General features: G+C 39.9%; 1 pseudogene; it reads right to left on the reverse strand.

The window, feature by feature from the left end:
- Positions 1-1,222: 1,222 nt before the first annotated feature.
- Positions 1,223-10,079, reverse strand: LOC138718477 (short-chain dehydrogenase/reductase family 16C member 6-like; annotated as a pseudogene).
- Positions 10,080-15,854: the final 5,775 nt, after the last annotated feature.

Here is a 15,854-nt window from a genome sequence, read left to right on the forward strand (position 1 = left end):
ATATTATTCTTAATCTTATGTCCTGGGTATATAGATAGTAAACTTACAACCACAAATTTTGGTGTCAGGGTGGGCATATTTTAGTTAAAGGAACTGAAAAAAAAAATAGGGTACAAACAGAAAAGCCCTTACAATGTGCTTCTTGGCTGCAAATATTTCATCCTGACATATGAGAATTTTAATGATGGCTAGTCCATCAAATCTTAATGTCACTAACAGGTATCTGCTTCAAATGGGAGCATGATTTTACTAGGCATTTTAAAACGTATATCTCTCACCTCAATAGCCCTGTTCATCAGTTCTGTGGCACATGCAAGGACATTATGTATTAAGCGTATTCAAGCCCACAATACATTCACAAATATAATGTCATGCCAACTTTAGTAGTCTTCTGTAACCTTACTCACAAAAAATTGTAGATCTACAGCCAAATTGCAACAATTGGGGAATCCCAATACTCAATATATTCTTTTTTGTGGTTGAGAAGTGAGGACCAATACTTGCAGGGAGCGATTTAGACTTTTTTCCTCCCTCTTTAGTAAGAAGAAAAGAATATTTTTATTCCTTATAATCTAGAGTTTTTCAAATTATAAACTAATGAACCTTGTTGTCCAAAGAGACAAACTTCAGATAACTTTCTTCTTCTCTCAGCTAAAAAATATCCAGTCTTGTCTGAATGAACTCTGATGAATTTACTGAATCTGAGTACTTTGACACGGGGATTTAAAAAAAAAAAAGGTTTTTAATTGGAGTGTGTACTCTCATAGGCATTTGCAGCCAGAAGGGAGCTTACAAGTATGGGATTAGTTAAGTACAGTAGAAATTGTGTCCTTCCAGCATAATCTGAAAAGTGAAAAAAGAAATACCTGAAACTTCATCTGCAGAAAACCTGGCAAGAGAAATTGTTAGACAACCTGTACGCAGGGGTCCCTTCTACTGCACAGGTGCAAGCCACATTGTCTTTTTTCTGAGGTGGTAAGACAGGCTGTAGTCAGACAATAAAATCTGCCGTGGGTTCCCTGCGCCGCTCAGGCAACACGCCACCATCATCTCATTCAATATGCTACCACTGTTCGTATCTGCAGGCTCTTTCCCAATTGTTCAATATGTCAGTATAAATTGCTTAAGCCAAGCATTAATGAGATCTCCAAGAAAAGTTATGAGAGTGTAGATCTAATACGTAATGGCACTTGACAATACTTATCTGACACACTGTAGGCTCCTAACAACCTGCTGCACTGGGTGTGCTGTTCAGGTGTCTGTGGTTACAGGTTATCACGGCTGGAAGAAAGGCCTTGCAAGTCTAAGAGACATACTAAAAAAACCCTTTGTAACTAGACATTCAGAACTGTTGCATTCCAAATTAGACTTTACAACCAAGTCTGCTTTCTAGGGCTTCAATATCCCAGACGCCCAACTGACCTTCTATATCTCTGTAAGAATTCATAATTGAGAGATGACTTTTCCGTGAATGATGGCCCTCAATATGAAGATCTGTCAGCATTAAAATCACTTTATTAAAAGCAGTAAAGTTTGTATGTATTCTGCCTCTTGGTTCCTCATGGTACGAGTCTTATTTGAGACTATTAGCAAAGACTTAGTACACAAGAGGGAGCTAGAAGTCAACGCATCAAGGGGAGTTCAGCTGTGTGTGGGCCCTTTTTGTTACAAACAACTGCCTGACAACTCTGGCATCCCAGACCACCACTGGAGGTGAACCTAACTATATAAGTAGGGCACTAGTGGCTTTTGAGGAGGTAGATAAGAAAAGAAAGAAAAAGAAAAGGGAAGACAGGAAAAGACAAGGAAAGAAAGGAAAAGGCGAGGAAAACATGAGGAAAAGACGAGGAAAAGACAAGGGGAAGGGGAAGGGGAAGGGGAAGGGGAAGGGAAAGGGAAAGGGAAAGGGAAAGGGAAAGGGAAAGGGAAAGGGAAAGGCAAAGGGATAGGGAAAGGGAAAGGGAAAGGGAAAGGGAAAGGGAAAGGGAAAGGGAAAGGGAAAGGGAAAGGGAAAGGGAAAGGGAAAGGGAAAGGGAAAGGGAGGGAAGGGGAGGGAAGGGAAAAGGAAAGTGAAGGAAAAGAAAAAAAGAGAAGAGAAGAGAAGAGAAGAGAAGAGAAGAGAAGAGAAGAGAAGAGAAGAGAAGAGAAGAGAAGAGAAGAGAAGAGAAGAGAAGAGAAGAGAAGAGAAGAGAAGAGAAGAGAAGAGAAGAGAAGAGAAGAGCAGTAACCAAATTCTTTTTGGCGGCTTCATGCTGCAACATCTATTCAGCGTCAGATGTGTGTGCCTAGTACACGTATTTTTTTGGCTGAGGGCCCACAGTCACTGTCCTCCTGCCCTATGTCTCTTCAGAAAGGAAGTAGAAAAATGTCTCTCAGCCCCTCTGCCTCAAGTGTTTGGAAGAATGATGCACTGTGGGCTGAGAAATGAGTAGAAAAACATCTGCAATGATTTTCTGTTAAGAAATGCGGTTTAGTAGGGGACTTGCAATACTACATTTTTCCCTGATGCAGGCTGCTCACTCAGGCATATAAAAAACAGCTGCAAGAAGAGGCAAGTGTAATACTCCCTCACAATGAATCCTCCTAAAGGTTTACTGAGATCCCAAATAACAGCTGATTCCTTCAGAGGTATGAAACCAAAGCAAAGATAATATGTACTATCCAGATTAGTTTTCTATGAACGTTAAGCAGATGGTGAACTAGGAATGAAAGCACAATCCGAATACTGACACTGAAACTTGCAGCATAGAATCGTACAATCATTTGGGTTGGTAAAGACCTTTGAGATCACTGAGTCCAATCATAAACCTAACACTGCCAAGTTAACCACTAAACCATGGTTGTGCCTCCTTGAATACTACAGGTCTATTAAACAAAGCCTTCTGATGCCAGCAAACATCAGGGGCAGGAACATCACTTGCCATCGTGTCAGCACTAACTTTAGCCTCAGCTGTTACAGACAGAGTATGTTTCATCATATGGTTGCACAGACTTCTGATTTACCAGAGTGCCCAGGCAGATTTGTCTTAAAGTTCCAGAAACATAGTAGGGAAACTGTCAATTTGGTGTGTTTCCAATTACAAGATGATTAAAAAAATACATCTTCTCCTTTTCAAGCCCCTTACTATCCCTTTTCCAACTTGAATTCCCTTGGTAGGTGCCACCATGGTGATTTTCACACTCTAATACTTGCCTGTACATTTTTGTCATCCGTGAGAGGAAAAAAAATGTATTACCCAGGCTTGAGAGAGGGAGTTGACTCTTAAGGTCTTTTCAAAATCTGTATCTGGAATGTCACAGAACTTTTTCCCAAGCCCTATGCCAGCACTGTAGATTAGAACAGTAACATCCCCAACTTCACAGAATCACAGAATCACAGAATAACCAGGTTGGAAGAGACCCACCGGATCACCGAGTCCAACCGTTCCTACCAAACACTAAACAATATCCCTCAGCACCTCGTCCACCCGTGCCTTAAACACCTCCAGGGAAGGTGACTCAACGACCTCCCTGGGCAGCCTGTTCCAGTGCCCAATGACCCTTTCTGTAAAGAATTTTTTCCTAACGTCTAGCCTAAACCTCCCCTGGCGGAGCTTGAGGCCATTCATTCAACTTCTTTCCTAACCTGAATAAAAAAAGGATAAACAGAAAGATTTAGAAGGTATCCTTGCCTCTTGTGCTTCATTTCTGAAAATATTTAGTGATAATTGCAATTATTTATATCTCTACTGGAAACAAGTACGTAAGAACTGTTGTACTGCATCATATCAAAGGTCCATCTAGCCCCATAGTCCTTGTCTCATGGTGGAAAGCAGTAAGAAAAAGACCAGGACTCTCAGGTCTCCTCCAGTTTTCTCCTCAACTTTTCACACTTAGCAGTTTAAGATCCTCCTGAAAGAGATGAAGTGTCTATATCTTTGTATTTAATATATCCCCATGATTCTGGCTTCTCTCCTGCCGCCCAGTTTATCCGATTGTTTCATGAACTACAGAATAATTTTGGTTTCCAGAGAAACCTAAGGTAATGAGTTACAAGGCTTTAGTGTGCACTGTGAGCAGGCTTTAATTACAACCTGAATGCCCTCTCTTTCTGGTATTGTGAGAATCTGTGTTCCTCAGCCAAGCCTGTTCAACCCCTTTTCCATATAATTTCTGCAGATCAGGAACAGCACAGTCCTTTGAGTACAGAAGCATGCACCCTGAAACAGATAACATCACTTGGAGGGAAGGTCAAAATCACTATTAACTCAATTTAGGTTTGTTATAAAAAGATTTTATTCCATGATCTGCATTTGTATCAAAGCAGATGGCCAAGGTTTACTTATTATATGAAGATTCATACAGCGATTTCTAAGCTAAAGGCAAATTGTTATTTGATGTTGTCTGGCAATTTGGAAATGGGTGCTTGGATCTAATGCCACGGCATGCGACCTTCCTTTGGCTTTCTCAGGGAACCTTAGTGTTCAGTGGAGTCTCATTTGATGCCCCTTCAGCTGTGTCAGGTTTTCTCTTTGTCACAGACAAGCAGGACTCGGGCACTGACACCTTTCCACCTGCACAAATGAACGCAAACCTAGACAGTGCTGAGTATCACAGGATTTCCCCATGCAGAGTCTATGGACACCACACGACCAATATGATCTAGTGAAGCCATTTTATTCAGATTTCACAATACATTTATACCCCTCTTCAGCAGGGGCAAGCCATGGTGTTACAAGCTGATTTGTCAGTTCTCCTTTAGCAGTAAACAATCATTGTTTACCTACAGTATTATGCTTTCCCATGAGAAACGGCTATGTGAGCACTCTGGTCTACAAAATAACAAGTCAAGGACTACTGAGGAAAGCTTCCCGTGAGAAGTGAGAGGAGTACAAGACAGAGCAACTTTCTAATAATACAGAGAGAAACCTTAAAGGCAATGTGTCCTCTACAGTAACTAATTCTTTTGCAAGGCTATCTTTATTCAGGTGCAAAAGCTGGGTTGTGCACGTCTAAATATCTGTGCCCATTTTGATCTAAAAATTCCTCAACAACCCCACTCTTCCTTTGTTGGATGCATCTGCACTTTCTCCCCTCTCACAGCTTTTAATCCCTGTGTCAATCCATATGATAAAAGAATCACAGGATCATTTAGGTTGGAAAAGATCTTTAAGATTATCAAGTTCAATCATAAGCCTAAGACAACCAAGTTCACCACTAAACCATGTCTCTAAGCACCACCTCTACACATCTTTTAAACAAATTCAGGAATGATGACTCCAGCACTTCCCTGGGCAACTTGTTCCAGTGCTTGACAACCCTTTTGGTGAAGAAATTTTTCCTTATATCTAGTTTAAATCTCCCCTGATTAAACTTTTTTTTTTTTAAGTTAATTAAACTTTTCTGCTCTTTCTTGTTCTTCTGCATCCAAGCTCAAGATTTTTCCTGTTATCAAAAAAACTGCAAGCATTTACAAGAGCAGAGGAGAACCCTGACTGAAAAAATCTTTCTGTACAAAAATTCCAGGCTCCACTGTTCGGTCCATACAAATACCTATTAAGGTACTGTACTGTTAACAATAATTCAAGATCTCAACAGCAATTCTTGATTCTGAAACAGTATTTGAGTTTCTGGTTGTAGGTCATCCTGTGCATTTCTGAATACTCTTTGCTGATATGGGCACAGCAAATTTGGCAATCTGGAACCTTATGGGTGATTCAGTTAATGTATTTGAAGACTGAGAATTACTTGTGTGCTCAAAACAAACATTTGAGATTCTGCCCAACTAAGAACCAACAAATAATTTCAGAAATGTTCAGTATCAACAGGAAAGTCCAACAGAGCAATTACTTAACAAAAGCTTAAACAAATAATTTTGGAGAATGTCTTTGCAAGAAGCAGATAGCATTTATAGGAATAGAGGTTTAATTCCAGTTTAAAATGTTCTTAAAGACATTTGATCCTGGTAAATTCTAAAGTGAGGTTTTTTTTCTTGCAATAAGAGAATTCTAGGAGAATTGCTTTTTGATTTGTAGTATCATTGCAAATAAATATCAAGTGCTACTTTTGAAGTACTGACCACAAGTTGCTCAGATTGATTTTTCATTTCACTGGGAAGTGATAACAGATATTAAGATAGTTGAAATTACTGCGATTCTTACTCCAAAACTGCAGGAGTCATAATCAATGTCTTACACAGTGAGGATCACATCATCTGTACTGCCCAAGTAATTGGAAAAGATCCATCTTGAACACCGTGTGTTAAGTCAGTACAGAAAACTCAATAACTTGCTCATCTCTGCTGACACAGTATTATAATATGATATATCCTCGTCCATACTGTCCAAGCAATACTATACAGACTTTCATAAATGTGTTCAGAAATAATTAATCTGTTTTGGTTGAAATTAAAAGCAACAACCACAAAAAAAAAGAGCCCTCCTGACAACTTATATAAGATTAATGTTACAAGGCTATTCCAAAACAATCTATCAACATTCACGTGTCATGAAATATTTTAGCTCATTTCTCTGATGTATGCCTTCAGACAGAATATGTCAAAGATGTGATTTGAGTCATATATATAGGTACATATACTGAGAATTTAACAAGGAAAGGATTTATCTTTCAGCAAAACATTAGAATGGATAGCTGAATTAGAAGAGAGGTTATAGTGAGAAATATTTTCAGGCAGTATGTACTTAAAAGACTAGAAAATCAGTGATGTTAATTTAATGTCCAATTTCTAGACCCTCATAGAAAAAAAAAACAACCACCCAAAAGTAGTTTACAAAGTCTAGATTAGCACAGCAGAAGAATCTTATTTAAAATGGAGTCCATCTATTCCTTACTTTCCATTGTATTGATTGAAAAATAAACAAAAGCAGAATCATGAATTTGACTGAAGACCAACCACGGCTTGATGATATTTCTGAAACCATAATGTGCCACATGACCCTTAAGAAGTACAGTTTTCTAAACAAATGGGCAAAGAAAAGGACTCGCCCTTACAATTTCCACTGTTTTTAACAAGAAAATAATTCCTGATATCTTAAAGAAATTTTAAAGCCCAAACAAGCTAATACATGGAGATAACCTCTGCTCTCAATCTAGAAGAAGTTACCGTCTCCCAGTGAAGACTGGAAATGGATAAATCCCAACAGTACACATTAAACACAGCTAATTTATTGTGAAAATAGTTTAGGCTCCATCTAGAAGCTACTTGTCAAAAAAGAAAGTTATTGACCTAGATGATTACTTCCATTTAGTGAACAGTACAGTTTCTAAAAAAAAAAACAGAGGGAGAGAAACAAGAAAACAAGTCAGAAGCAAGAAGGAGTATCTTACCTTGTCTATCTGTTCATAGACCTCCTGCCTATTGCTGCAGTCACAGTGTTAGGCAAATGTTTGTTTAGCTCCATTGGTTTTTTTTTTGCTAATTTGCTTGTTTCTTTGTTACTTTCAACATAAATGTCCCAAAGAACCACAGTTGCTCCCAGAGGAGCAGAATTTAAGGCAATCTGCCTTCCAATCCCATTTGTGGAGCAAGTAATAAGCACTGTTTCCAAGCATTTATTGGTTTCCATGGAGGAAATACAAATAAGATTAAATTCTCAAAAATTAAGAAAAAAACAATAATTTCAGGAACTATAGTAACTTCAGGATGCTTCTGACCTCGAATATGATTCTTTCAGGCACAAACACTGGTCTTCTGTTACTCAAACTGAGAAATACGATGTTACGTGCCCTTCAAAACACTGACATGCTAATGGAAAAAAAAGGAATTGACTTCCAGTTATTTCTTTCACGTTGTTCTTTTGAGCAGGTACAAAATACATTACTAAAGACTTGCTTTGTGAAAGCTGCCATAGCTTCTTACTAGTGTGATTAAAGTAGATATCTTCTGCTAGGTCCTAAATATCTGATGTTTCACTCCAGAGTGAACCTTTTATAGAGGTTTAGTAACAAACATTTTATACATGTGTGTTGCGCTAATGTCTGTAAGAGTAGTTTGTTTTCATCAGCAGAATGATACTAGTTGAAGAGAAAAGTAAAGAAGACAATGGGGTGGCATCAGCCTTAGAAAGGAAGGTGTCTTCCTTAGCAGAAAATGTGATCTGCTGTTTTAGAAAGCAGGCAATAAAAGTGTACCCACATCATGTGTATTTTCTAGTGCCGTATGGTCGAACCCACACAACATATTTTCATTTGTCAGCAAATCATAAAATCATAGCATTATAGAATGACTTGGGTTGAAAAGGACCTTAAAGATCATTTAGCTCCAACCCCCCTGCCATGGGCAGGGACACTTTTCACTAGACCAGATTGCTCAAAGCTCTGTCTAGCCTTGCCCAAGGAATGGGTCATCCGTGACTTCTCTGAGCAACCTGTTCCAGTGTCTCACCACCCTTGCAGTGAAACATTTCCTCCTGATATCTAATCTAAATCTCCCCTCTTTCAGCTTAAAACCATTGCCCCTTGCCCTGTCACTGCACTCCTTGACAAAGAGCCCCTCTTCAGCTTTCCTGTAGGCCCTGTTTAGGTACTGGAGGGTTGCTCTAAGGTCTTCCCAGAGCCTTCTTTTCTCTTGACTGAACAACCCCAACTCTCTCAGCCTGTCCTCATAGGGGATATGCTCCAGCCTTCTGATCAAGTTAAACACTTCTTACTGCAGATCATAAATTACTCTTCTCCAGATTGCCCACTTCTTGGAATGGGAATAAAAAGGGAGATTCTGATCATAAATGTCTCCCTATAAAACAGTAAAACCATCTGATAATCATCATTTTGCATCTTTAAAATGGTAGTTGGAATTCCTTAGTTTTCCATATATATGCTATCCAGCTTTAAAACTGCAGTCCTGCACCAGTGTAGTGTCAGTATTTATTTTTCCAAGACTGAAAACCATGTTCCTACTTAGGCCTGTGAGACTGTGCTTTTCCTGTTAGGTTCTCAGTCTCCATAAGTGTGACATTTTCCATACACTGTTAATGTGAAAAGGCAAATGAAGAGAACATTGTTTATTTGTTGTACTTTGCATTTTAAATAAGCGATTCTTAAGGTCTTTGCTTGTTTATCAGCAAGTCATAGAGGAAATTGAGAGTGATTGAGAGTGATTCGTTACTCCTGAGAGTGATGAAATGGGTGACTGAGAGCAGCTCTGTGGAGAAGAACTTTGGAGGTGCTGGTCGATGAGAAGCTTGACATGAGCTGGCAACGTGCGCTTGCAGCCCAGACGACCAACCGTACCTTGGGCTGCATCAAAAGAAGCGTGGCCAGCAGGGCGAGGGAGGGGATTCTGGCCCTTTATTCCTCTCTTGTGAGACTTCATCTGGAGAACTGTGTCCAGTTCCAGAATCCTCAACATAAGAAGGATATGGAGCTGTTGGAATCGGTCCAGAGGAGGGCTACAAAGATGATCAGGGGGCTGGAGCACCTCCCATACGAGGACAGGCTGAGAGAGTTGGGGTTGTTCAGCGTGGAGACGAGAAGGCTCCGAGGAGATGTTATAGCGACCTTCCAGTACCTGAAAGGGGCTACAAGAAAGCTGGTAAGGGACTTTTTACAGAGGTTTGTAGTGATAGGAAGAGGGGCAATGGGTATAAACAGGAGAGGGGTGATGAGCCACTGGCACAGGTTGCCCAGGGAAGCTGTGGCTGCCCCATCCCTGGAGGTGTCCAAGGCCCGGCTGAATGGGACCTTGGGCAGCCTGATGTAGTGGGACATGTCCCTGCCCATGGCAGGGGGGGTGGAACTAGATGATCTTTAAGGTCCTTTCCAACCCTAACTATTCTATGATTCTGTGAAAGAATTTGAATAAAATCACAGTGCACTTGGGCCAACACATCTATGTTGGAAACACAATTCATATCAATATTTATGGGGAATTATGGGGGAATTTTCATTTCAGCTGAAATAAAATGGTGATTCACACAATTTGATATAATTTACATCAAGATATAAGTTGGAAAATTCTATGGTGTCAATGCCAGCTATTGTATGGAAGTGATGCACTTCCATGCAAAATTAACTGTTACATGTTCTAGTTACAACCAATGCAAAAACAGGTGGGTAAGGTAACTCCAGGTGTCTTACACCATGATCAGTAATTACATGGCAAATACAGCAGATTACGGGAAGGGGAAATAATGGAGTGATGAATTCCTGATTGAGTAACAAACCAGAGGAAGTGCTTTTTATTAGAATAACATTTCAAGGTAAACCATGTAGGTAAGGAATAGTGTTGCAACCAGAGCTTTGCAAGCTATAAGGTAATAAGAGGAGCCTGTTTCAAAAGCGCTTGCTTATGCAAGTATGTAAACATATAACTTCCCGGCTCTTGCACTGAACTGACCTAAAGAGCAGCTAGCTATCATTCCATAAGTTGGCAAGATCACAATGATGATTAATTATTTAGATACCTAAATTAGAGGCTTCAGTAGCTTCAGTAGGGGAGGCTTCAGAGCCTTCAGTAGGGGAGGGTTACAGCTCATTGCTAGCTTTACACAGAGAGTGGACAAAGTAAATGAGATGAGGATTGGGGGTTGCACAATGTATTTAGGACAGGTCACGTTCTGTGCACCACCTAGATTTGGTGGTTCCTTTAGAGACTTGTTTAGCATTTGGAAATCATGCATATGTGTGACTTTTTGTGCCAATTTTGTGCCATTATTTTGTGGCAATTTTGTCCCAATGTTTCAAAATGTTGAATTTTGTTGTCAAAGAGAAACTTGTTCTTGTGGCTGATGTAGGTACGCGTTATGCATATATGTGAGTATGTATTACTAGATGCATACATGATTACTAGATTACTGTGTATGTATTACTGATCTCTAGCCCCAAACTTACCTTTTTCTGCGCTGAACTTCAAATGACCTATACCAAGATCTCAAATTCGTAAGTGCTAGTAAAAACAGAGCAATGAAATGGGCTGCAACTTTTGACTGTGATGAAAAAAATAAAAAATGCTACAGCCAGAGAAGCCACACAAACTTCTGAGAGTTGTTTTTATTATTGAACCTCCGGTAATAAACATTCAGATGGTTGGCATTGATTTTGATCATAACAAAGGTATTAAGTAAATGAAACAGTGCAAATGCACAAACAGATCAATTTAAAAGTTAAAGGTATGCCGCTAACAAAATCAAGAACAACATAATTTAGGATACCTAAAAAAGACAGTACATCAGCATCTTTATGTACTTCTACACACTTTGTATATACTCCATATTACTAGAAGTTATAGCAGCCGTATTAAATTAAGCCTATCAAGTTAATAAAGTGAGTCTGTTACAAGAAGTCACTATCCTACTTTTTTGACTGCATAAGAATTGGTCAAACTCACATACTAGAATCTACTCATGTAGTGAGGGATTCAGCTGAGGTTTTTTCATGATGTGAATCTTCTGGCACACTTGCACTTGCCAAGGTGAAAAAGATGACATAATAGTTCAGTAATTATATGTTTGTTGTGATACACTGAGTTAACAAAACTGCTATAGGCTATGTACAGTAAATGCAAGTGTAACACACTTTATCAGCCTCTTGATTGGCAGTAAAGATTAGAGTTAGAGAATTGCCTCCCATTCTCAAGCCAACTGGACCTTTTGAACATTTTTGGTGGTTACACACAGGCCAACATCTCCTATTACTGAGAATGTGAAGAAGCTTCCTTGTGAAGTGGTGAGGCAAATGATATTGAAATGCATCTTGACCTCTGAGCGGCAATATATACTTCAAATACATGCTATTAATTGCTAGTAATTATTATTTTCCACAGCTTTTTATCAGTGCTTATGAAGTGTGTATCAGTATACTAATAAGGCATTCATGTATTATCAATATGTAAAGCTTAAAGCTCTACTGCGAAAAAAAGAATAGATATAGTAGAACTAGATTACTTTATTTAAGTGCTGGATGAAAAACTGTATTACCAGGCAGCTGAATGAATTGTGTCTGTCTTTTTAAAATGTAATATAAGCCATTTTCATGCTGCAGAGAGATGTGCCGAACAAATGCATTGATAATTACAGACAAGGGAAGTGGTATTTTAATATTTTCTGACAAAACTAATTTATACAGACTCTAGTAGTGCTTTAGATCTCTGCTGAATTTGTGAGAGAATTTTATTTCATACACTCAAAAATAGTTTGACATTGTATCAGTCTGTCCTGGTTTTGGCTGGGATAGTCAATTTTATTCATAGCAGCTTGAATTTGTGCTGGAACCAGTGTAAATAATATAGGGATGCTTTCATTACTGCTGAGCAGTGCTTGCACAGAGTCAAGGCCTTTTCTGCTTCTCACCCCACCCCACCAGTGAGTGAGCTTGGGGTGCGCAAGAGATTGAAAGGGAACATGGCTGGGATATTTAGCCACAACAGACCAAAGGGATATTCCTCACCACGTGATATGATGCCCACCATATGAAGCTGGGGGAAATGCTGACTGGGGAGCTGCTCAGAGACAGGCTGGGCATCAGTCAGTTGGTGGTGAGCAATTGTTTTTCATTTGCATCACTTGTCTTTCTTGGGTTTTATTTCTCTATCCCTTTTTGTTATTTTTCATTATTATGATTACTATTATTAACTATTTTATTTCTATTGTCAAGCTGTTCTTATTTCAGCCCATGAGCTTTCTCACTTTTACTCTTCCAATTCTTTCCCTCATCTCACTGGAGCTGAGTGAGTGGCTGTGTGGTGTTTAGTTGCCAGCTGACATTAATCCATGGCACAGTGCTAATAGTTAATGTAGTTGCGTAGATCATATGGTAATTTCTATTCACATATTTGGAGAAACACAAAAAAATCCAAAGATACCTAATGCCTACAAAAAGAACTATTCAGCACAGGTAAGACTGGTGAGGGAAAGGAATTGTCTGCAGGTCACTAGTATTCAGTGATATTAGTGAACTGAAATTATTAAAAGAAAAAAGGCCAGATCTATAAGGACCTGGAAAGTAGTTTATAGATTCTACCTGTGATACTCAGTTTATACATGTGACTGACTTTTATGAGTAATCCACTATGGGACAAGAGATAAATGAAATACTGGAATCCCTCATTACAAAGGATGTGCAACTATTCTATCTCTTCAGCCCTTCTTTAAAAATTCTAGCTTTCAGAAGAGCAGGGAAAACTCAAATTATCTCCTAAATTTCTATGTCAAAACATACTTTTTATCCATAGGAGTCAAAAGTGTCAGTTTGAAATCTTACTAGATAACTAAGTTTTAACCTAAACAAAATCAAAGTAGTGATTTTATTAATTCATCAAAAGATAATCATATTCTTAGCACAAATTTAATGTACCTCATGGCTCTGTGTATATTATCTCTAACAGCTTTGGCCAAACCTCAGGACTACAACAGAGCACCCAGGAGGGAACACATTCTGCAGTGAACCTGGACATTTCTACCTCAAGATGAAGTTGATAAAGGATACGAGGGAAGAGGCTGTGCACTCTATAGATGAAGAGGAAAAGGAGTCCCAGCTCACAAAACTTGGATATTGTATCCTGGATCAAAGCATGAGATCCTTTCTATCCAGGGAATAGTAGGGAGCAGAGAGGACCTTCTTTCCTGTGCTTTTTTCCTTACTTCTAATTGGTTCAATATACTTCATCGCACAGCTAAATTGATTTCATCTCCAGTCAAAGTACTGAAGTGAAAACTATGAGTTGCTGTATCAGATGGCTGCTGCAATACTACCGAGGCACGATCCAGAAGATATGATAACTATGGCCACTGCAGATATGGGAGGATTTGTATTTCTCATAGGCATTTAAGACTTTTAATGCTGTAAGGAAAATCCTCAGCCACTGAATTTAAGCCATCCTGCAATGAGCTTCGTCAAGACCTCTAAAGCTGTGTAGGGACAGCTCAGCAGGCCTGTGCATGCCACAGGCAACCTCAAAGCACCCTGCAGGTGCTTAGATTTCTGCCCGCTGGAAATCACAATGTTGGTCAAAGGACACCACCACTCCAGAACTGAGAAGGCGTTTGAATTATACACCTAGCCAGCACCAGGTTTGTACCTCTTGTGATCTAGTGGTGTCCAGATGTGGTATCTGTGATAGTACAATCATAGTGAGTGTAAGTCAGCCAGGGCACCGGTGGTTTTCCACTGCTTCACTCCAGGGAAAACAGACAGCTGACAGTCCCATCCCTGAGGAAGAGGGCACAAAACACAGAGCCTGGTGTTATTGCGCCTAAAAACAATTAAGGATTTAAGGTGCAGATCCCCTAGAAGCGTGTGTCATTTCGAAAAAAAACCACTGTTGACTGTAATCTTCTACCTCATATGGGTATAGTGGGTACCTGAACATACTCAAATAATTTGCCTTTCTTTTTGTATCATGAAGAAATCATAGAATCATAGAATCACCAGGTTGGAAGACACCCACCGGATCATCGAGTACAACCATTCCTATCAAACACTAAACCATGCCCCTTAGCACCTCGCCCACCCGTGCCTTAAACACCTCCAGGGAAGGGGAATCAACCACCTCCCTGGGCAGCCTGTTCCAGTGCCCAATGACCCTTTCTGTGAAGAATTTTTTCCTAATGTCCAGCCTAAACCTCCCCTGGCGGAGCTTGAGGCCATTCCCTCTTGTCCTGTCCCCTGTCACTTGGGAGAAGAGGCCAGCACCCTCCTCTCTACAACCTCCTTTCAGGTAGTTGTAGAGAGCAATGAGGTCTCCCCTCAGCCTCCTCTTCTCCAGGCTAAACAACCCCAGCTCTCTCAGCCGTTCCTCATAAGACTTGTTCTCCAGCCCCCTCACCAGCTTTGTCGCTCTTCTCTGGACTCGCTCCAGAGCCTCAACATCCTTCTTGTGGTGAGGGGCCCAGAACTGAACACAGTAGCGGTGATCGTAGTGCTGAGGAATACAGAGGTGGACTTTTTGATCTCATTGAGCCTGACTGAACAGTAGCCCGTATCACTGTGCCGCTTTAGAGCCTAACACTTGTAGATGTGGGAAAGAAATCTAATATTTCTGCTCAGGAAAGACTGAGACCAGGGACTCTGGACTCCAACAGTAGTGAGACAGTACAGAGCAGAAGGCAAAGGGGGTGTGCTGATGGGCTGGCACTTAGGCAGACAAACTGCTTTATACCAGCTGGAGCTTTCTCAAGGAGTGAATCCATGCATCGAAAAAACTTTAACAATCAAATAATATGAAAATCAGCAAAGGGACAATAATGTTACCAAGAAGCAGTACAACCAGGACATCAGAATAGCTGGAGCGCACTAACAGTGACAGAACCATTAAAGATCTCAAAGCTGCACAGGAATTTGAGGGTTGAGTGTCCTCAGTATTAAAAGATATTACTCAGAAAGTTATTTCCTCTAAGCATTTTTCTTTATCTACTGCCATGTCTAATTATTTTGCCTCAGGCTAAGCTTAGTTAGTGATTTAATTGCTCTTTTCCTTAAGATACTGAGAAAACTGAATGGTGATAGTATTCACATTTACACAAAAAAGGTAAAGTAGATATGATGGCATACTGCCATTTTTTTTTGGCTAAACCTCACCAGTGACTTTGGCCTTTTGAGGGCCCACAAGGATTGGTGTTGGGAAAGTGAAGACTGGTATATTTAAAAGACATTGGCAGGTGCTACGTGTTGTGAATGGTCGTGATGCTGTGAACAGATTGATTTTATACAGTGTTGGTGCAACTGCTTGATCAATGAACAATTTAAAGGGAAAAGCTTTTACTTCTGAACCTCTTAATCTAGCCTGAGAACCTCATTTAAGTAATTTTCGTCTCAGTTACTACAGAGAAACCTGGGTGTGAAACATCTCCCACATCTTGAGTTTGTTGATCCACAGCTCAGTAAGCAAAATTGAAGCATGCAAGGGCTCCTGTGGGAGTGTT

This window comes from Phaenicophaeus curvirostris, chromosome 3, assembly GCF_032191515.1.
Source record: "Phaenicophaeus curvirostris isolate KB17595 chromosome 3, BPBGC_Pcur_1.0, whole genome shotgun sequence".
NCBI classification, from domain to species: Eukaryota; Metazoa; Chordata; class Aves; order Cuculiformes; family Cuculidae; genus Phaenicophaeus; species Phaenicophaeus curvirostris.